This window comes from Hemiscyllium ocellatum, chromosome 23 (genome assembly GCF_020745735.1).
Source record: "Hemiscyllium ocellatum isolate sHemOce1 chromosome 23, sHemOce1.pat.X.cur, whole genome shotgun sequence".
Classification (NCBI taxonomy): Eukaryota; Metazoa; Chordata; class Chondrichthyes; order Orectolobiformes; family Hemiscylliidae; genus Hemiscyllium; species Hemiscyllium ocellatum.
In genome coordinates, this window is record NC_083423.1 from 54,010,170 (window position 1) to 54,031,292 (window position 21,123).

The 21,123-nt window shown below is 46.2% G+C and overlaps 1 protein-coding gene across 3 annotated transcripts in view; it reads left to right on the top strand.

The window, feature by feature from the left end:
- rassf8b (Ras association domain family member 8b) overlaps window positions 1–21,123 on the top strand; it is a 178,430-nt gene that overhangs the window by 47,908 nt on the left and 109,399 nt on the right. The window contains exon 1 of one of the 3 annotated variants that reach the window (XM_060843019.1): window positions 16,195–16,430. The exons of the other annotated variants lie outside the window; for them this stretch is intronic. The gene's annotated coding sequence lies outside the window, so the exon portion shown is untranslated. Of the gene's footprint in view, window positions 1–16,194; window positions 16,431–21,123 lie in introns of those variants that run through there. 3 annotated transcript variants of the gene reach the window in all.

Consider the following 21,123-nt stretch of genomic DNA (forward strand, 5'->3'; position numbering starts at 1 on the left):
GAAGAACAGAGAAACCTTGGGGTTCAGGTGCATAGTTCCTTGAAAGGACTGTCACAGGTTGACAGGGTGGTGAAGAAGGTGTTCAGTCTGCTTGTCTTCACCAGTCAGAGCAGTGAATATAGGAATTGGGATGTTATGTTGTGACTATGGAGGACATTAGTGTGACCACTTTTGGAGCACCCACATGCAGTTCTGATCACCCTGCTATAGGAAGGGTATTATTAAATGGTTGATGATTTGCAAGATGAAATGTGACAGGAACTGAAATAACTACATGACTGGAACAGACATGTTTCTTTTTGGCAATGTTCCAATGTATTGCATTTCAGATCCTCCATCAGACAAATAGTGTATCGTCAATCGTGGTTTGATGGGACATACTCTAGCCTAGTGTGAAACTGTTCTGTTGTAATCTGGCATCAACAATAGCTGATGCATTCCTGAGGTGTAAAATGACCTGGCGTTGATAGGTGGTAAAATCGATCTTTATTCAGCAATTGTCAAATGTTATCCTACTATTGGCATAGGCCAAATATGGACTGGGTTTTGAAGAGATACAAAATGGTGAAGGAAGTGTTTGTTTTGATTATAATTAACTAGAAGTCCCCATGCTATTCACTGGCAGAACCATACTGCACAAGGGGAGGCCAGTTGGCCCATTGTATCTGTGCTAACTCTTTGAAAGTGATAACCAATTCATCTCATTCCTCTGTTTTTTCCTCATAACCCTGCGATCTTTTAACTTGTGATATTTATCCAGTTCCTTTTTGATGTTATTACTGAACTTGCCAGCATCACCCTTGCCAGCAGTGCATTCCAGATCAACAACTAATTGTACAAAAAAAATCCCTGCGCCTCTTCTTTGAAATCTGTATCCCCGGGTTCCCAGTGCTCCCCATAAGGAAATAATTTCTCCTTTATCATTTTGAACATCTCTGTTGAATCCCTCCTTCATCCTCTCTGCTGTAAGGGGAATAATCCTAGCTTCTGTAGCCCCTCTATACAACCAATGTCCCTCATCAATGTAACAAATCACAACACTGTCTCTCCAAGGCTGTAACATCCTTTGTACAGTGAGGTGCCCAGACATAATGCTCATAACTGAGGTCTCACCAGTGTTTGCGTTCTATGCCTCTATTTATAAAGACAAGGATCTCATAAAGTTTTTTTTATAATAGCACTCTCATTCGATTGGCTACCTTCAAGGCTTTTAAATTCTATTTAATAAAATGATTTGTCTTCATGGTTAGAAGTCGAAAGTAGTGTACTTTTAATCAAATTATGTCATAACCCATTTGGTACAATGCACTGCTACATAAGCTCCATTACCTCCGGGATTGCTACAAAAGAATTAACTAAATTACGGAAAGTCCCCAATTTTCCTTCCTGATATACTCAGAAAACACTGATCAGGTTTCTGCACTTAACAAGAAACTACATCCACAGGCAAAGAAAATATGAATGTTCAACTTATATCACTCTAATGTAAACTCTACCCCATTCTTAAACCCTCACACAGCATGCAGGCATACACAGAGCAAGAAAAAAAACATAGCTATTACAAGTAGTGAAAAAAATTAGGAAAACGTGGTTCAATGGACCAGTCCACAAGGTTCAATGAAGTGTCCTTTTGCTTCTTCAGAGTTCTTCTATCTCTGATCATCTTCATTCCAAGTCCTCAGGTTTTCGTGAAGAAACAGGGCACACCAACTGTTCAGCTTCTCAGTTACGGGTTTGAGGCCGCAGCTTATTAAATTGAGTTAGCATTATTGTCACATGTACTCAATGAGTGCGGTGTAAAGTTCATAAGTCACCACCTGAGGTACTAAGGTTCAGCTTCTTCAGGTACAAGTGTAACAATGTCACCAACACGCGGCGCCATCTTAGATACAGGGTGTCTCGGTACATATCCTTAGTGACAGAATAGAGGAATGAAGAGAAAAGTTACTTCACAGTTATACATACAGGTCAGAAAAACAAGAAGTTAAAAAGGCAAACATCACAGTCTCTGTCCAAAGGCTCTCCGCAGCAGACGAGCGTAGGAGAGGGGAGCTGGGGGAGGGGGGTGGTCTCCATGTAGTCTGACTGCTGGTTGCACCCATGCTCCACCCTGGGCTGCTGCCCCTGCTTCCCACCAGGCCTTTTTGATCCTCATTCCAGGCTGCCAACCGCCATCCATGCTTTGGAGGCTGGGAGTCAGAGGCCAGGCCCAGGGTGTAGGTTTGCTCACTGAGCTGTAGGTTTGATATCCAGGTATTTCATTACCAGGCTAGGTAACATCATCAGTGGCGACCTCCAAGTGAAGCGAAGCTGTTGTCTCCTGCTTTCTATTTATATCTTTCTCCTGGATGGGGTTCCTGGGGTTTGTGGTGATGTCATTTCCTGTTCGTTTTCTGAGGGGTTGATAGATGGCATCTAGATCTATGTGTTTGTTTATGGCGTTGTGGTTGGAGTGCCTGGCCTCTAGGAATTCTCTGGCATGTCTTTGCTTAGCCTGTCCCAGGATAGATGTGTTGTCCCAGTCGAAATGGTGTTTCTTTTTCATCCGTATGTAGGGCTATGAGGGAGAGAGGGTTGTGTCTTTTTGTGGCTAGCTGGTGTTCGTGTATCCTTGTGGCTAGCTTTCTTCCTGTTTGTCCTATGTAGTGTTTGTGGCAGTCCTTGCATGGAATTTTGTAGATGACATTGGTTTTGTCCATGGGTTGTATTGGGTCTTTTAAGTTTGTTAGTTTTTGTTTGAGAGTGTTGGTGGGTTTGTGTGGTACTAGGATTCCGAGGGGTCTCAATAATCTGGCTGTCATTTCTGAAACTTCTTTGATATATGGTAAAGTGGTTAGGGTTTCTGGCTGTGTTTGGTCTGCTTGTCATGGTTTGCTCTTGAGGAATCTGCGGACTGTGTTTTTTGAGTATCCGTTCTTCTTGAATACGTTGTATAGGTGGTTCTCCTCTGTTTTCAGAAGTTCGTCTGTGCTGCAATGTGTGGTGGCTCATTGGAATAGTGTTCTGATACAGCTTCGTTTGTGTGTTGGGATAGTTGCTGGTGTAGTTAAGTATTAGGTCAGTGTTTGTCAGTTTTCTGTATACGCAGGTTTGTAGTTCTCCGTTGTCCTTTCTTTCGACTGTGACGTCCAGGAATGCGAATTTATTGTCAGTTTCTTCCTCCTTGGTGAACTTTATGTCTGTGAGAGTGTTGTTGATGATGTTAAATGTCTCTTCTATCTTGTTTCGTTTTGTGATGACAAAGGTGTCATCTATGTAGCGGACCAGATTTTTGGACCCAGGAGTCCAAAGCTGAGAGAAGGGAGTTAAGGGGGGAAAGGGGGAGAAAGGGAATGGGCAGACCCTAGTTGCTCCAGCTGGAGAGCCCTACTTTGTCACCATTTTACTGGAACACTTAAAGACAAATAGAGAGTAGAGTAGCTAACTAATCCTCCAATTCTTTGTTCCTTTCCTGTAAGGAGAGAGAGGGTGTTGTCTTTTTAGAGACTAAAGGCTTTCTGTGTGGTTAACATACAGACTCTCAAACTGCCCGGGAGTGGATCTGAGAATTGTTACTGTGCTGATGACTCCTGACCTAAACAAGTGGTCCTGACTGGAAAAACTAATCAACAGGTTTTCTCTGTAGAAAACAGCCCTGAACACACGACCACGACGTTCGGTGATTCCAGCCATCTTCCCCCACTGCTAGAACAGAGCAACTGTATCAATAAAACTCTCAGTGAGTTTGATAATTTGCTTTAAAACTGAAATATCTTCGACAGTCTCTAAAGCAGTATCCCTTTACTCACTTCAGGCCATAATCCAGAAATAAAGAAAATTCAAAATATGGCGTCTTTATATAGGTGCCCAACAAAATTAAACCAGTCTAAATCTTTGACTTATTATATCAAAAGCAAGTTTTATTCATAAGTAGTCCTCAGTATTAACGTCAGTATTGTGTTTGAACCAAGCCACTTTCTGCTGAAAGATTGTCACTTATTTGCATCCATATGTGTATTTAAATATGTATTGAAGAATTGAAGCCAATTCCACCAGGCAATTTCGGAAGACCATCAAATAGATTGTTATGTACTGTCTCAGATCATGATTCTCTCTGATTACGCATACCAATTTGAATAAATATTTTGTACAGAGCACTTTATGCAGTCTGAGACAGATGGAGTGTCACTTGTGTCAAGTGATGTTGAGGCACTTGCCTGGCCCCAGCTGTAAGGCAGTACACTGTTGATTTCTGTGTTCTGTGGAGTAGGCAGTTGGCCTATCAGAGCTGCTTTGGTGTCACAGGTCAGCCCGTTAGTTACTAAATTATCCTGTCTCTTATTGTAAGGAGCAAAATTACTTCCCTTCTGTTTCTGATTTGTGATAAGCCTCCAGTGAGAAGTAGCTGAAGATTGTCCAAGCAATTGGGCCATTGTTCTAGTGAGGAATGGAGGGTTTGAGTTATGAGGAGAGGCTGGAATGGCTGGACCATTTCGTACAGGAGCGTAGGAGATTGAGGACTGAACTTGTAGAGGATTTAAAAAAATCACGAGGGGTGTAGATTAGGTAAATGCCAGGTACCATTTCTCTAGGGTGGGGGATTTCAAGACAAGGGGGACATATTTGTAAGGTGAGATGAGAAAGGTATACAGAAAGATATAAGGATCTTTTTTTTCACTGTTCATGTGTGGAAGGGGAAGGAGTGGATGCAGGTACAGTTAGAACTCTTAAAAGACATTTGGATACATAAAAAGAATAAGAAATGTTTGGAGGTATATAGAATAGAATCCCTACAGTATGAAAACAGGCCATTTGGCCCAACAAGTCCACACTGATTCTCAGAGTATCCCACCCAACCCCATTGCCCGACCCTTATTTCTCTACATTTCCCCCTGACTGATGCACGTAACCTAGATAAATGGCTTTTGCCCGAAACGTCGATTTTCCTGCTCATTGGATGCTGTCTGACCTGCTGTGCTTTTCCAGCACCACTCTGATTTAAACTCTGGTTTCCAGCATCTGCAGTCCTCACTTTTGCCTAATGCATGTAGCCTACACATCCCTGAACACTATGGAAAATTTAGCATGCACATCTTTGGATTGTTGGAGGAAACAGGAGCACCTGGAGGAAACCCACGCAGACACGGGGAGAATGTGTTAACTCCACACACACACAGTCACCTGAGGCTGGAATTGAACCCAGGTTCTTGGCGCCATGAGGCAACTGTGCTAACCATTGAGCCACTTTGCCACCTCACGCATATGGGCCGAATGCAGGCAGGTGGGATGAGTGCAGATTGGCAGAGATAAGGTAAACAGCAAAGATTTTTTCCCATGGGTGGGGGGTTTCGAAATTAGGGGGCATATTTTTAAGGTGAGAGGAAAAAGATTTAAAAGGGTCCTAAGGGGCAACTTTTTCACTCCGAGGACAGTTCATATGTGGAATGATGAATAGGAATGATTTAGAGGAATATGGGTCAAATGCAGGCAAGTGGGACTAAATTAGGAAACTTGGTTGGCATGGATGGGTTGGACTGAAGGGTGTCTGTCTGTGGTGTATGACTTCATGGCTCTATAAGCGCTGAGGTTGCCCAGAGCTGGGTAAAGTCTACAATCGGAATTGAAGGCAATTTCTTTGGTGACAGGTCCAGGACAAAAGCTCTCCCAAGACTTGTTGATATTGGCCCTGCAGAACCTGAAGTGTCAGTACAATTGAATAACTATGTTGCAACCTGTAACACATATTGATATTCTAATCTATTTTATCTATATTAATCTATATCATTCATATCGCCTGCTATCAACATTTTGGTGGCTTACCATTTACCAGAAACTCAACTGGACTGGCCGCATAAACACAGTGACCACAAGAGCAGGTCAGAGGTGAGGAAATTGCAATGGGTAACCCACCTCCTGACTCTCTGAAGGAGTCGGGCTTGGCCTAACAAGTGGCAATTGACATTTGCACGACACAAGTGCCAAACAATGACCACGTCCAATAAAAGAGAATGTAACCACTGTCCCAAGAGGGTAGCAGAACTACTGGCATCACTGAATCCCCAACTATCAACATCCTGGGGATAATCATTGATCAGAAACTGAATTAAATTCATCACATAAATATAGTGTCTGGAGGAGTAGATCAGTGGCTAGGAATACTGTAGAGAGTAACTCACCTCTTGACTCCCCCAGCCTGTCCACCATCAACAAGGCTCAACCAGGAGTGTGATGGAATACTCCCCACTTGCCTGGATGGGTGCAGCTCCAACAACACTCAAGAAACTTGACACTCTCCAGAAAAAAAACTGGCTTGCAAGTTCCCCTCCAAGACATCCTGACTTAGAAATATATCACCATTCCTTCACTGTAATTGGGTAAAGATCCTGGAATCCCCACCCTAATGGCAGTGTGGGTCTACTTATGGCAACTGACGCAGTTGAAGAAGGAAGCTCACTCCACCTCACCTTCTCAAGGGCAGCTAGGGATGGGCACTGAAAGTTAGTCACATCCGGGAGAGATTAAAATAAATGTTTCCAAACCTCCAGGCAAATCATCTTAATCTGGTTGAGATTATAAGTAGGACAAAGTAGCTGTTGAAAATTAATATGTTCAAGATCAAAACTCCCATTGGAACCTTTGTTCCTCAGTTGCTGATTCCTTGTTGCATCAGTAGCTGTCTGCCAAGATTAGAAAAAGATATGGAACCTAGCTTTGTTCTTTCTGAACCTGTCACCTGTTGAAGGCCAGTGTATCTTTCTTTAACTGTGATGCTCAAATCTTGACTTAGTACTGCAGATGACATCTGAAGTACACCGTTACAGCTCCTTTATTTCCTTCCAGTCTGCTTGAGATATAGGCAACCAGGCCACTAGGCTTTTTGGGGTTTCTTTCTGCACCCTGTATCTTAGCTTCAGATGAGTGTTGACCCTTGCAAACCCTTTTCTTCTCCATAGCAGCATGGGAGCATATTAATGTTCAGTGATATTGACTTTCCGTGCACTGCGGAGAGCTTGTTAGACATAGCCTTGTCTAAAAATAATGCCAATACGCGGACAGCTGTATGTGTCACTTAGAATTAGCCCAGTCCTCCAGAATGAGTTGTTAAATTGAAGTCACAACATTTACTGGCAGCTCGTGACTTTGTAGGAATGGGTGCAGTTCCCATTTAATATTTGGATTTCATGACACCTCAGGTGTCCTCTTAACCTGACACTGCACTCGGTTCATGTCTGTGATGCTGTTTCATGTTAGAAATTATATATAGGTACTGAAATAACCTTGACTCTGTGTATGTGCTAACTGCTTCTCAGAAAATCTACATGAGTGTGTTATTATGTTGAGTTCAGTGAATTATATAAATCCATAGCTTTTGCTGTTGACACCATTAAACAGAAGTTGGCGGTTAGTTATAGCGAATGAGAGAGTATAGCAGTTATGTTAATGGACTGGAATTCATAGAGCTTTGGACTCAGAGCTTTTGAGTAAATCTCAACGCAGCATCGGAGGAACGATTTTTCAAACTGATTTTTTGCTTTACAAAGATGGATTCCAAATTTCACAAACTCTAATGGTGACCGAGAAGGTATTGGACAGTTGTAAAACATCCATCTCATTTACAGATTTCCTTTAGGGAAGGAAGGAAATGCGATAACGAGAAGCATTCAAGAGGACATGGAATGAGAATTTGGATAAAATAATGTGCAACGGTACGTGTGTGTGGGGGGGGAGGGTGTTGGTGGTTAAAGCAGGAGACTGGCACAAGGAATGAACAGTTGATGCGGGCAGAGTAGGCTGAATGGACTCTGCAGTGTAACCCTTCTCTGTGACCCTTACCCAGTCTGGCCTGTGCCTAACTCCAGACCCACGGTACTGTATTTGGCTCTTTAACTGCCCTCCCCTTTAAAATGGCCGAGCAAGTCAAAGTTAGAGTCGTCACCACCTGACAATTAGGCAGTGAATTGCTGGTGCTGACAATGACTCCTGTTTCTGTGAATGAATGGGGGAGCTTGGATATAAAAGAGCATTCCTGCCTCAGAGTCAGAAGGAGTAAACTCCCTCGGTGTGAAAAGACCAAAGCTCCATCTCGGAATTGGGTTAACATCCAGAAAACAGAAAAGTCAATACACTTCAACTGGACTATGGAGCTGCAATCTCATTGGAGAGAGAGATTGCTGCTGGTGGTTTAACCTGAGAGACACCACACCTCAGATGGTGTTTGGAAGACAGGACCTTCATTGTAACCTCTTTGGTAACCTTAACTGGTGTGGGAATTAAGTCCATGTTGTTGGCATTACTCTTCATTGCAAACCAGCTGTCCAGTCAACTGAGCTAACCAACCCCCGAACATCCAGTAGGCATGGAGACATCGCCTCTGATCCTAAGCATTGTAGGAGATCACAAAACTCGTAAGACTGATATAAAAATGGTGCATTTCAGAAAGATGGGTTACAGTGCAGATCATCTGCAAATCCTTCCAATATTCCACATGAAGTTACCGAGGAAGTGTGTGGAGAAATGAATTAAACTCCAACCAAGGGTGCAAAGAATTGCAAATGTTTGGGGCTGGTTTGGGGAATAAGATTAAAGGTTGCGTGGTTTCTTTGACATTTGATAGGAGTGCAAAAACAGAGACCGATAGCTTTGATTAGCCCTCCCATTGTTGCTGTGTGGTTGCTTGGAGAGTGTTTATGTTCCATGCTCCTTCCCTTCCTGTGGCAAGTATGGGAGTGGTAGTGAGCTGATCATGTTTGCTTACACAATGGAGGACGTTGAGTGAATAAAAAGTTGTATCTTGCAGGGATTCTCCTGCTGTTTTGTAAAGTTGTCATTCTCATCTTACTGTAGACAATAGACAATAGACAATAGGTGCAGGAGTAGGCCATTCTGCCCTTCGAGCCTGCATCACCATTCAATATGATCATGGCTGATCATCCTTAATTAATATCCTGTTCCTGCCTTATCTCCATAACCCTTGAACCTCACAGAATCCTAGGTTCCAGGAGTCATGAAAAGCATTTTATCTCCAGCTTTGTGTTGTCATTTAAGTATGACTTTCTTGTAACTGTTTCTTACAGTACAGATCACTCATTTATGGTTTTTGTACCCCATAACCTAAATGATATTCAGTTAAAAGATTGTAGGAAAACCCTGCACTTTTCCATTGGCCTTCCATTGTGAATGTTGAAACCCTGTTGCTGACACATTTGCTGCTTGTGTACAGACCATGCCAGTCTCATGGTTGTGCCATGTATTTGTCTCTTGTAGGAGCAAATTGCTGCCGATGCTGAAACCTGTACTGAAAACAACCAATGCTGGAGATCACAGCAGGTCAGGCAGCATCCACTGAGAGAGAGAGAGCAACTTAACATGTTGAGTCTGGATGACTCTTCATCAGAGCTGGAGCGAAGTGTGGAGGGAACAACATTTATGCAGTGGTTTGGGGTGGGAGTGTGTGGGGTTAGTGGGTGTAGGGTGCTGTTGGAGAAAAGATGTTGATAGTTCAGATTTAGTGATCAGAATGTGAGAATGGCAGAACAATGGTGTGTCTAATTGTCAGACTGGTACAAACAGTGGTTGAGATTAGAGTGGAGCTGGAAAAGCACAGCAGGTCAGGCAGCATCTGAGGAGCAGGAAAAATCGAAGTTTCGGGTTCATCAGGAATGAGGACAGTATCTGGGTTGGGGGGGGGAGGGAGGTGCATGATAACAGGCTAAAAGAAAGGGAGGAAATGATTTACAGTTTGACGGTGTTGAACTCCATATTAACTCCAGAAGGCTGTAAAGTGCCTCGTCTGAAGATGAGACGGTGTTCCTCCAGTTTGCCCTGTGATTCACTGGAACCCTGCAGCATGGTGAGGACAGACACATGGGCATGTGAGCAGGACACTGTGTTAAAACGACCAGCTGCGGGAAGGTCAGGGTGATGCTTGGGCACAGACCGGAGGTGTTCCGCAAAGCGGTCACCCAGTCTGCGTTTGGTTTCTCCAGTGTAGTGTAGGCCCCATTGGAGGAGATACAGGTGAAATACTGCTTCTGTTTAGGCACTTGGGTGGTGAGCAGGGAGGAGGGGAAGGGGTAGGTGTTACACCCTCTGCAGTTACATGGGAAGGTGCCGTGGATGCAAATGTGTTGCTGGTCAAAGCACAGCAGGTTAGGCAGCATCTCAGGAATAGAGAATTCGACGTTTCGAGCATAAGCCCTTCATCAGGAATAAGAGAGAGAGCCAAGCAGGCTGAGATAAAAGGTAGGGAGGAGGGACTAGGGGGAGGGGCGATGGAGGTGGGATAGGTGGAAGGAGGTCAAGGTGAGGGTGATAGGCCGGAGTGGGGTGGGGGCGGAGAGGTCAGGAAGAGGATTGCAGGTTAGGAGGGCGGTGCTGAGTTGAGGGAACCGACTGAGACAAGGTGGGGGGAGGGGAAATGAGGAAGCTGGAGAAATCTGAATTCATACCTTGTGGTTGGAGGGTTCCCAGGCGGAAGATGAGGCGCTCCTCCTCCAGCCGTCGTGTAGTTGTGTTCTGCCGGTGGAGGAGTCCAAGGACCTGCATGTCCTCGGTGGAGTGGGAGGGGGAGTTAAAGTGTTGAGCCACGGGGTGGTTGGGTTGGTTGGTCCGGGCGGCCCAGAGGTGTTCTCTGAAGCGTTCCGCAAGTAAGCGGCCTGTCTCACCAATATAGAGGAGGCCACATCGGGTGCAGCGGATGCAATAGATGATGTGTGTGGAGGTACAGGTGAACTTGTGGCGGATCTGGAAGGATCCCTTGGGGCCTTGGAGGGAAGTGAGTGTGGAGGTGTGGGCGCAAGTTTTACATTTCCTGCGGTTGCAGGGGAAGGTGCCGGGGGTGGAGGTTGGGTTGGTGGGGGGTGTGGATCTGACAAGGGAGTCACGAAGGGAGTGGTCCTTGCGGAACGCTGATAGGGGAGGGGAGGGAAATATATCCTTGGTGGTGGGGTCCGTTTGGAGGTGGCGGAAATGGCGGCGGATAATACGTTTTATGCGCAGGTTGTTGGGGTGGTAGGTGAGAACCAGTGGGGTTCTGTCTTGGTGGCGGTTGGAGGAGCGGGGCTCAAGGGCGGAGGAGCGGGAAGTGGAGGAGATGCGGTGGAGGGCATCGTCGATCACGTCTGGGGGGAATCTGCGGTCCTTGAAGAAGGAGGCCATCTGGGCTGTGCGGTGTTGGAATTGGTCCTCCTGGGAGCAGATGCGGCGGAGACGAAGGAATTGGGAATATGGGATGGCGTTTGACGAAGGAATTGGGAATATGGGATGGCGACGAAGGAATTGGGAATATGGGATGGCACCGCACAGCCCAGATGGCCTCCTTCTTCAAGGACCGCAGATTCCCCCCAGACGTGATCGACGATGCCCTCCACCGCATCTCCTCCACTTCCCGCTCCTCCGCCCTTGAGCCCCGCTCCTCCAACCGCCACCAAGACAGAACCCCACTGGTTCTCACCTACCACCCCACCAACCTGCGCATAAAACGTATTATCCGCCGCCATTTCCGCCACCTCCAAACGGACCCCACCACCAAGGATATATTTCCCTCCCCTCCCCTATCAGCGTTCCGCAAGGACCACTCTCTTCGTGACTCCCTTGTCAGATCCACACCCCCCACCAACCCAACCTCCACCCCCGGCACCTTCCCCTGCAACCGCAGGAAATGTAAAACTTGCGCCCACACCTCCACACTCACTTCCCTCCAAGGCCCCAAGGGATCCTTCCAGATCCGCCACAAGTTCACCTGTACCTCCACACTCATCATCTATTGCATCCGCTGCACCCGATGTGGCCTCCTCTATATTGGTGAGACAGGCCGCTTACTTGCGGAACGCTTCAGAGAACACCTCTGGGCCGCCCGAACCAACCAACCCAATCACCCCGTGGCTCAACACTTTAACTCCCCCTCCCACTCCACCGAGGACATGCAGGTCCTTGGACTCCTCCACCGGCAGAACACAACTACACGACGGCTGGAGGAGGAGTGCCTCATCTTCCGCCTGGGAACCCTCCAACCACAAGGTATGAATTCAGATTTCTCCAGCTTCCTCATTTCCCCTCCCCCCACCTTGTCTCAGTCGGTTCCCTCAGCTCAGCACCGCCCTCCTAACCTGCAATCCTCTTCCTGACCTCTCCGCCCCCACCCCACTCCGGCCTATCACCCTCACCTTGACCTCCTTCCACCTATCCCACCTCCATCGCCCCTCCCCCTAGTCCCTCCTCCCTACCTTTTATCTCAGCCTGCTTGGCTCTCTCTCTTATTCCTGATGAAGGGCTTATGCTCGAAACGTCGAATTCTCTATTCCTGAGATGCTGCCTGACCTGCTGTGCTTTGACCAGCAACACATTTGCAGCTGTGATCTCCAGCATCTGCAGACCTCATTTTTTACTCGAAGGTGCCGTGGAGACAGGGTTAGTGTTGGTTGTGGTGGAATGGACTAGGATGTCCCAAAGGGAACGACCCCTGCGAAACGCAGATGGGGGAGTAAGGGAAAGTTGTGTTTGGTGGTGGTGTTCTGCTGGAGTTGTCGGAAATGGCTGAGGACGATCCTTTGAATGCGGAGGCTGGTGGGATGAAAAGTGAGGGTAAGGGAGACCCAATCATGCTGCTGTGCATGATGGGAAGGGGCAAGGTGGAAGCACGGATGATAGGTCAGATGCGGTTAAGGGCCCTGTCAACCACAGACGGTGGGAAATCACGGTCATGGAAGAAGCCAGCCATGTCAGCAGCGCTGTTTTGGAAGGTGGCGTCATCCGAACCGATGCAGCGTGGGCGAAGGAACTGGGAGAATGGGATGGAGTCCTTGCAGGACGTGGGCTGTAATGAGTTGTAATGAAGGTTGCCTTGGGAGTCATTTGCAGCAGATGGCAGTGGGCAGTTTATTCCCCAAAATGGAGACAGAGAGGTCAAGGAAAGGAAGGGAAATATTGGAAATGGACAATGTGAAAATTATAAAGGGGTGGAAATTGGAGGCAAAACGTTTTCATGGTCCTGGTGGGAGCATGAAGCTGTCATCGATGCACCTGAAAGAGAGTTGTGGGTGGGGGACTAGTATAAAACTGGCAAAAGGATTATTCCCAATACCCCATACAAAGGCAGGCATAACTAGAATTCATGCAGATGCCCATACCTACTCCTTTGACTTGGCAGAAGTGAGATGAATTAAAGGAGAAATTGTTCAGTGAGAGAATAAGTTCAACCAGGCGGAGGAGAGTGGTGGGGGATGGCCAGTGTTCAGGCCTCTGGTCAAGGAAGGAGCCGAGAGCTCTCAGACCCGTCCTGCTGGGGAATGGAGGTGTAGAGGGGATTGGACATCCATGGTGAACAGGAGGCAGTTAGAGCTAGGAAACTGGAAATTGTCAATATGGTGGAGGGCATCAGAGGAATTGCAGATGTAAGTGGGCAGGTGGAGAAAGATAAAGTCAGGGTAGGAGGAAATGAGCTCAGTGGGGGTGGAACAGGCTGATACAGTGGGAGTACCTGGGGCAGTCTGATCTATGAATTGTGTGAAGGAGGTAGAACTGGGCTGTCTGGGGTTGAGAGACTTTATGGTTGGAGGCAGTGGGGGGGAAGATCTCCTGAAGTAATGAAGTCGGTGACAGTCCTGGCAACAATGGCTTGATGTTCGGGTGTGGGGTCATGGTCCAGGGGGTGGTAGGAAGAAGTGTCTGAGAGTTGGCGTTGAGCATCCGCAAGATAAGGATCAATGCGCCAGACTACAACAGCACAGCCTCTGTCGGCCAGTTTGATATCAAAGTTAGGGTTTACTCGAAGATTTTAACCTACTGCGAATCCTCTTACAAGGATGCCTTCCTTGAAGAAGCTCTCTTCCTCCCTCTACAAGGATTTCAGTGAGTCCCTCTCTCACTGCACCCCCCAGGTCATCTCCTCTGCCTGCTTGGCTCTCTCTCTCTTATTCCTGATGAAGGGCTTATGCTCGAAACGTCGAATTCTCTATTCCTGAGATGCTGCCTAACCTGCTGTGCTTTGACCAGCAACACATTTGCAGCTTAGACATAAGACAGCAAAGTGCAGCAGTTTCAGAAGGGGACAGGTTAGAGTGGGTGAGAGAAGCAGAGAAATTGACATAGTCAATGTCATGCCAGCAGGACAAGAAATGGGATCCAAGTGGAGAGTGAATACTGGAGGCAGGTGGAGGGGTCAGTGGAAAGACAGGGGGGAGGATTCCTGCCTTAAGAAATGAGCGAGGTGGCAGAGGTGTTAGAAAAACACCATGACAAGCCCGAGATTCATTAAGGTGAGGGTGTAAGGGTATGAAGTTGAGTTCTTTGTTGAGGCTAGTACCTTCCTCCTCAGAGAGGTGGCACGGCCGCTCAGTGGTTAGCACTGCTGCCTCACAGCACCAGGGACCTGGGTTCAATTCCAGCCTCGGATAAATGTCTTTGTGGAGTTTGCACATTCTCCCTGTGCCTGTGTGGGTCCGCTCTGGTTTTTATCCCACAGTCCAAAGATGTGCAGGTTAGGTGAATTGGCCATGCTAAATTGTTCATAGTGTTCAGGGAGGTGTAGGTTAGGTGCATTTGTCAGGGCCAACTATAGGGTCTGGGTTGGTTACTCTTTGGAGGGTCGAAGGACCTGTTTCCACACTGTAGGGATTCTAATTCTAATAGAGGGGAAGGGCAGGAGGTATGGTGAACACACAGCAAAGGCTGGAGTTGCATGGAGTGGCCTCAGGGTGACAGGAAGTAATGGTTTCTGAGGGCTTGGTCAGGGGTGGCTGCAAAGGGACAGTCCACAGGACGGATGTTGGAATCCACAAGGAGCTGGAGCTTGTGTGCCTTGGTGTTCGTAAGACAGAAAAAAACGTCTTTTGTTGAAGTGAAGCTGGGGACTGGTGTAGAGAGAGTGAGTCGATGTTCCTGCAGAGTGGAGTCAAGTGTATATATACACACGTGCATGGTGTTAATCACAGATTGCAGGATCTGGTGAAATCAGCAGTCTGAGGAACGTTGAATGTCCGGGAGATACTTGTAATCCTGGCGGGATTCGAAGTACGAAGGGTAAAGCTTGAGTTGAAGCCCATGCGGGGTATGTCTGAGATGTTGGCAGTTGCTGAGGAAGAAAGCATCTTGTCTGGTTATAGCCAGGGGGTGGCCAAGTACAACTAGACAATTATGGAGCATGGATTCTGGATTAGTGATGCTGGAAGAGCACAGCAGTTCAGGCAACATCTGAGGAGCAGCAAAATCGGGCAAAAGCCCATTATGGAGCATTGTCTAAAGCAGTGATTCTTAACCGTTTTTTTGCCCGTGCCCACCCACCCCGGGAGCTCTTCTGAGCTTCCAGCCATCCCCCCCTTTCAAATAGAGATAAGACACAAACAAATAGACAGAAAATCATTTATTATTGAACACCAAGAACATTTGAACATTCTGACACACTGAACAAAAATTGAAAATGGACTGCATGAAATTAAACATCTATCAGGCCTAATGCGATCCTTGAGCTGGGCGCTTTACTGCATGTTTCATGATATCGGGCTCCAAATCAGGTATTTCATGGGCACAGTTAGCAGGGTTCCCTGGAGGTTACTCTCCTGATGGTTTGTAAATACTGTTTCCAGATAATCAACGGGAGGGAAGAATTTGTGTATTGTGAACAAGGTGAACGTGTCATTGGATAGAAACATGTTAGAATGACGTCCAGAGATGATTGACAGAAATCTGAGCAAGAAATTTTGCATCTCAGGCTATTCCAAATGGTGCTTCCTCCCTCCCCTGTACTGCCCTCCCACCCACTTACTTCCTGCAGTGACTTGTTTGTTTGTGTTTTCTGCTATGTTCCTGACTGGCCTTCCTACTTGTACTCAGAGTAACACAGCTGACTAACAATTCAGCAGAGAAATGACCGATTTCAGAACTCCACTTCCAAAACTGCCATTCCCATGAGCATTACTGATCGAGATGTTCCCCCCCCCCCCCCCGGAGGAGGGGGGATGGGGTCCTGACTTTGCAGGCATTCCTTCAGACTGCTGAGCAGAGTCGTGGTGCTCGGAGTTCAAGGAGTAAGCGCTCACCTAGCTCCCACCACCTTGTAGACCTTGGCTGCAAAATGTGATTCAAAGTCCATAGTGGCTGAAGGGGGTTAAGAATGCACGATGTCGACATTCTGCTGCTGTAATAGTACTCTGGCGCTCTGCACAAACTTCAGGGAGGAAGTTAGTGCAACATGACACCAATGTACAATCCACCGTAGCAACTCAGGCAGCAGGCAGAGCCAATAGGAGGACCATGTCATTTTGTTGTATAATGAGTCGTGTCGGGACAGGACACACTGAACTCACTTGGAAAGGAGACAAACGAGGGAAGGCAAACTTCATCCTTCTTAAGTGCAAATCATTTCGAAAGCGTTTCCAAAGTTTGCTGAAGGACTGCTGAAGATTAATGTTAACTGATGACCTGCTGAGTGAAATGGAATCACTCTGAATACACCGGTTAGTGCTGTGAAACAGACAGAGAGAGAGTGTGTGTATGTCATTCACTCCTGGTTAGAAATAACTTCCTTGCAAAACCTCTGAGGGACATCAGAGAGCCAGCATTGCTGATGTCAGCGTTTTGTGGACTGGAAGGTCCCCCCTCCCCCTCCATGTGACACTTCCTGCCACCACTGCGATTCAGCACAGAGTTATTTTGTGGCAGGAATGGTTTTTCACCAGAATGACTCACAGCACTGATGGGCGTTTGAATGGCCATGCTAAACGGATGTTTCCTTGGGAACTGGGGACAAGTGAGTTCCTTTGATATATATATAGGAGCAGGAGCTGGCCATTCGGCCCTTCAAGCCTGCCCTGCCATTCAGTGAGACCATCACTGGTCATCCCACTTTCTCCCTATACCCTTTGAATCTCTTTAGCGCTAAGAACTATATCTAACTCCTTCTTGAAAACATTCAATGTTTTGGCCTCGGGCGCTTTTTTTCGTGGAAGAGAATTCCACAGCCTCTGGGTGAAGAAATTTCTCCTCACCTCAGGCCATACCCTGTATCCCTCAGCTGTGATCCCCAGTCCTGGACTCCCCAGTCATTAGGGACACCCTTCCTGCATTTACCCTGTCTAGTCCTGTTAGAATGTCATAGGTTTCTATGAGCTGCCCCCTCATTTGTCTAGACCCCATTGAATATCGTCCTTATTGGTCCAGTCTTCCTTCATATGTCAATCCTACCATCCCATGAATCAGTCTGGGAAACCTTTGTTGCACTGCCTCCATAGCCAGACTATGATTCCTCAGGTAGGGAGACCAAAACTGCACACAGTACTCCAGGTGTGGTCTCACGAAGGCCCTGTACCACTGCAACAAGACATCCCAGCTCCTACACTCAAATCCTGTCACCATGAAGGTTAATGTTCCATTGCCTTCTTCACTGCCTGCTGCTAACTTTCAGCACCTGTTGTAATCTCTTTTCCAACCCATCACCATTCAGATGATGATCTGCCTTCCTGTTTTTGCTACTAAAATAGAACATCCACAGTATACTTCATCTGCCATGGATTTTCCTCCTTGTCCAAGTTGGCTAACTCACACTGAAATTTCTCTGCATCATCATCAGCCACTCCCAGCTTTGTGAATGAGATGATTGAGATTGAGCACTGTGACTGTCTGTACTGGCCAGAGAGTTGGTGAGCAGATGGCACAAATTTAAGATAATTGACAAAAGAAGCAGAGGGGAGTTAAGAGTTTTTTTTTGGACATGGACGTAGTTGTGAACTGGAACATACTGCCTCTCAAGAACAGTGAAAGTAGATACAGTCTTTAAAAATGGAATTGGTTCAGTTTGAAAAGGAGTATGTTTCTATGGGGAAGGTATGAGACACTGAGACTAATTAAATGGTTCCTTCAAAGAGTTGGCACAAACACCATGTTCCTTCTGTGCTGTCAATGCTTGTCAGTGCAGGCTAATATCCAACTGGGTTGGTGAGATATATAAAGGTTTATGTGGTAGATTGATTTGAAAACATCTTTCGTTGACAATGAAAATGAAATATTTCATATTGCCAACAGGAAGCAAGGGTAAATCTCAGGTCCGGGCTCCAGCCCGTTATAATTCTGCGACTGGAGTTTACAGTGAAATGCCTTCCAAAATCAGAAAGACTCTGTCATTTCTTGTAGCTTGGGGGTATCACTCTCATCTTTTTTTTAAAAATGTGGGTTTGACCACGAAGATCTCGGCAGCTTTTATATAATACTGAACGAGAGTTCAACTGTTGAAGATTGCATTTGTCAGATGAGGTGTAGAGGTCAGCCCCAGTCTGTCTCTCTCATGGGTACATGTGAAGGAGTCTGTGACACTGTTTTTAAAGACAACAGGACAAAATGGGAAGCCAGCTGTAACAGCAGTGTCACAACGACCAAATAATCTGTTTGTTCAATAATAGAGGGTTAAGTATTGGCCAGGTTGCTGTATGAGTTCTCTGCCCTTCTTCAAATCAATGCAATAGAATCTTTTACATCAATTTAAAAAAGGTTCTCATTGGGGCTGTGTAGTGGCTTAGTGGTTAGCACTGCTGCCTTGCAGAGCTGGGGACCTGGGTTTGATTCCAGCCTCAGGTGACTGTGTGGCATTTGCATGTTCATCTCGTGTCTGTGTGGGTTTCCTCCCACAATCCAAAGATGTGCAGGTTAGGTGGATTGGCCTAATGCAGGGTGGTGGGTCTGGGTGGGATGCTGTTTGAAGGGTAATTGTGAACTCAATGGGCTTCAGCACTCTAGGAATCCTTTGAACATTGCAAGGCTCAAGACAGTGCCTGTGATAGAGCAGCACCCACTCTGTCGTGTCCTTGAATGTCATTCAGTGGTGTGCTCTGGGATTTGAACCTGTGACCTTCTGATTTTGACTCAACTTTGATGCTAATGAGACATGATTTCAATATCGTTGAGGTGTGTTTGAGCATAAGTTTGAAAATCCAGTCTGCTTGTGGGAATAAAAATCTACAAAACCAATGTGTCACCTTGCTCTTGTATTTGTCTATTGTTAATGCTGGTTGCCACTCTAATCTCTTGATGACAAAATACTTCAAGATGTGCAGTCCTTTAGAGATTTGTAAAACATTTGCACAGCACAAATTCACGCACCTACTTATCGAGATAGATGTTGAAACCTAAAGAAGTGAGGAATGGTTGAAAGTGCTCAGGAAGATTGTTTTGAAGACAGGAGAGTATTGGCTTTTGAAATAGCTGTAAGGGAAGGCCAGGAACAGTCCTTGGAGTACGACAGACTGCCTAACCCAGCTGTGATCTCTCTCCATAGTTACCACTATTTCCTTAAAGCCACATGCTTAAATGCCCCTGTCAAGTTTCTGTCCTCTACAGCTATCAATGTGTGTAAGTCAAGCTGTTACATTATATTGAGACTCACATTACTGGGTCCTCATAGGACCCAAGGACAAAATCAGCTACTAGAAGTTGAAAGGGACATTTAATTTACTTCATCTTGATGTAATTTTCTTAGCCCTGACTCAGTGATTCATAGTCCGGAATTTTTGGAAGTTGGGAATACTGATGCCTTGGATTGGTGAAAAGTTCAAGTGAACACTTTGCTAGCTTTGGCTGTTGGCTGAGTTTGTCAACTCTCCAGGATTGTGCTGGAGCCTCCTGGGATAAAATTACATTGCCAGCAGCAAACAGGAAGAAACCCCAGCAGGGGGATAGAAATATAATGCAGTTTCTTTTTTAAACATCATGGAATATGTGGGCTCAGGATGGGTGATTGGCCAGGGCAGTTGGACTGGAAGGTTGCCTGATAATACTTCAAGGAATACATCCAACCAGAGGTGGCAACGTAATGTTGGGATATTCTGGGCTGGCTTGGCTTGCTTGACTTTGATTTCTTTTTTAAAGCACAGCAAGCTGTGATTAGATGGGCAAAGGATCAGCAGGTGAAGTTTAAATTAGATCAATGTGAGGTGTTGCATTTTGATACAGCAAATCAGGACAGTTAATGGGAAGGTCCTGGGGAGCATGGCCAAACAAAGGGACCTTTGGGTGCAGGTTCATAACTCCTTGAAAGTGGAGTCACGAGTAGACAGGGTGGTGAAGAAGGCTAGGAGAAAGCTGAGGAAAAGCTAACGCTCGAGGCGTCGACTCTCCTGCTCCTCGGAGCCTGACCGGCTGTGCTTTTCCAGCACCATACCTTTTGACTGATGATGAAAGCCTTTCCTTTATTGGTCAGTGCATTGAGTATAAGAGTTGGGAGGCTAAGTTGTGGCTGCACAGGATACTGGTCAGGCTACTTTTGGAATACTCTGTTCAATTCTTGTCTCCCTGTTATAGGAAAGATTTGGGAAACTTGAAAGGGTGCGGAAAAGATTTGCCGGGGTTGGAAGGTATGATCTATAGGGAGAGGCTGAATAGGCTGGGACTGTTCTCCCTGAGCATCAGATGCTGACGGGTGACTTTATAGAGGTTTATAAAATTGTGAAGGTCATGGATAGAGTGAATATTCAAGGTCTTTTCTCTGATGTAGGGAGGTCCAAGACTAAAGGGCATAGGTTCAAGGTGAGAGGGGAAAGACTTAAAAGGGACTTGGGCAACTTTTTCATGCAGAGGGTGGTGCGAGAATGGAACGAGCTGCTAAAGGAAGTGGTGGAGGTGTATACAAATACAATATTTAAAAGGCATTTGGATGGGTACATTAATAGGAAGAGTTTAGAGGAATATGGGCCAAATGCTGGCAAATGGGGACTAGGTTAATTTCGGATATCTGGTCAGCATGGACAAGTTGGACTGATGGTTCTGTTTCTGTGCTGTACAGAATGCCTCAATGACTCTGTAAACACTCGGTGAATGAATGGGTTTAAATTGACATTTGAAACTTAGTTTTGCAATCCCAGTAACTTGAAACTGTACGTCCATATCACTGGAATACAATGGGTGGTTGCCATTTTGAGCGTGATACTCTTAAAGCATCAGGAAGCAAGCAGTACATTTACCGCACAAAGATTTTAGTGTTGACAGGAAGCTCCTTCAGATATGAACTGCTAATAGCCCCTTTTACAACTTCATTGCAGCTCAAAGCCCTTGACCGCCAACATGGCACTTTTGCTGAATTTATGGATTGGAAACCAAGCACCAAGGCTTGACCATTCTCTCTGGAAGCATCATGGCTTGGTATGGCAACTGCTCTGCCCAGGA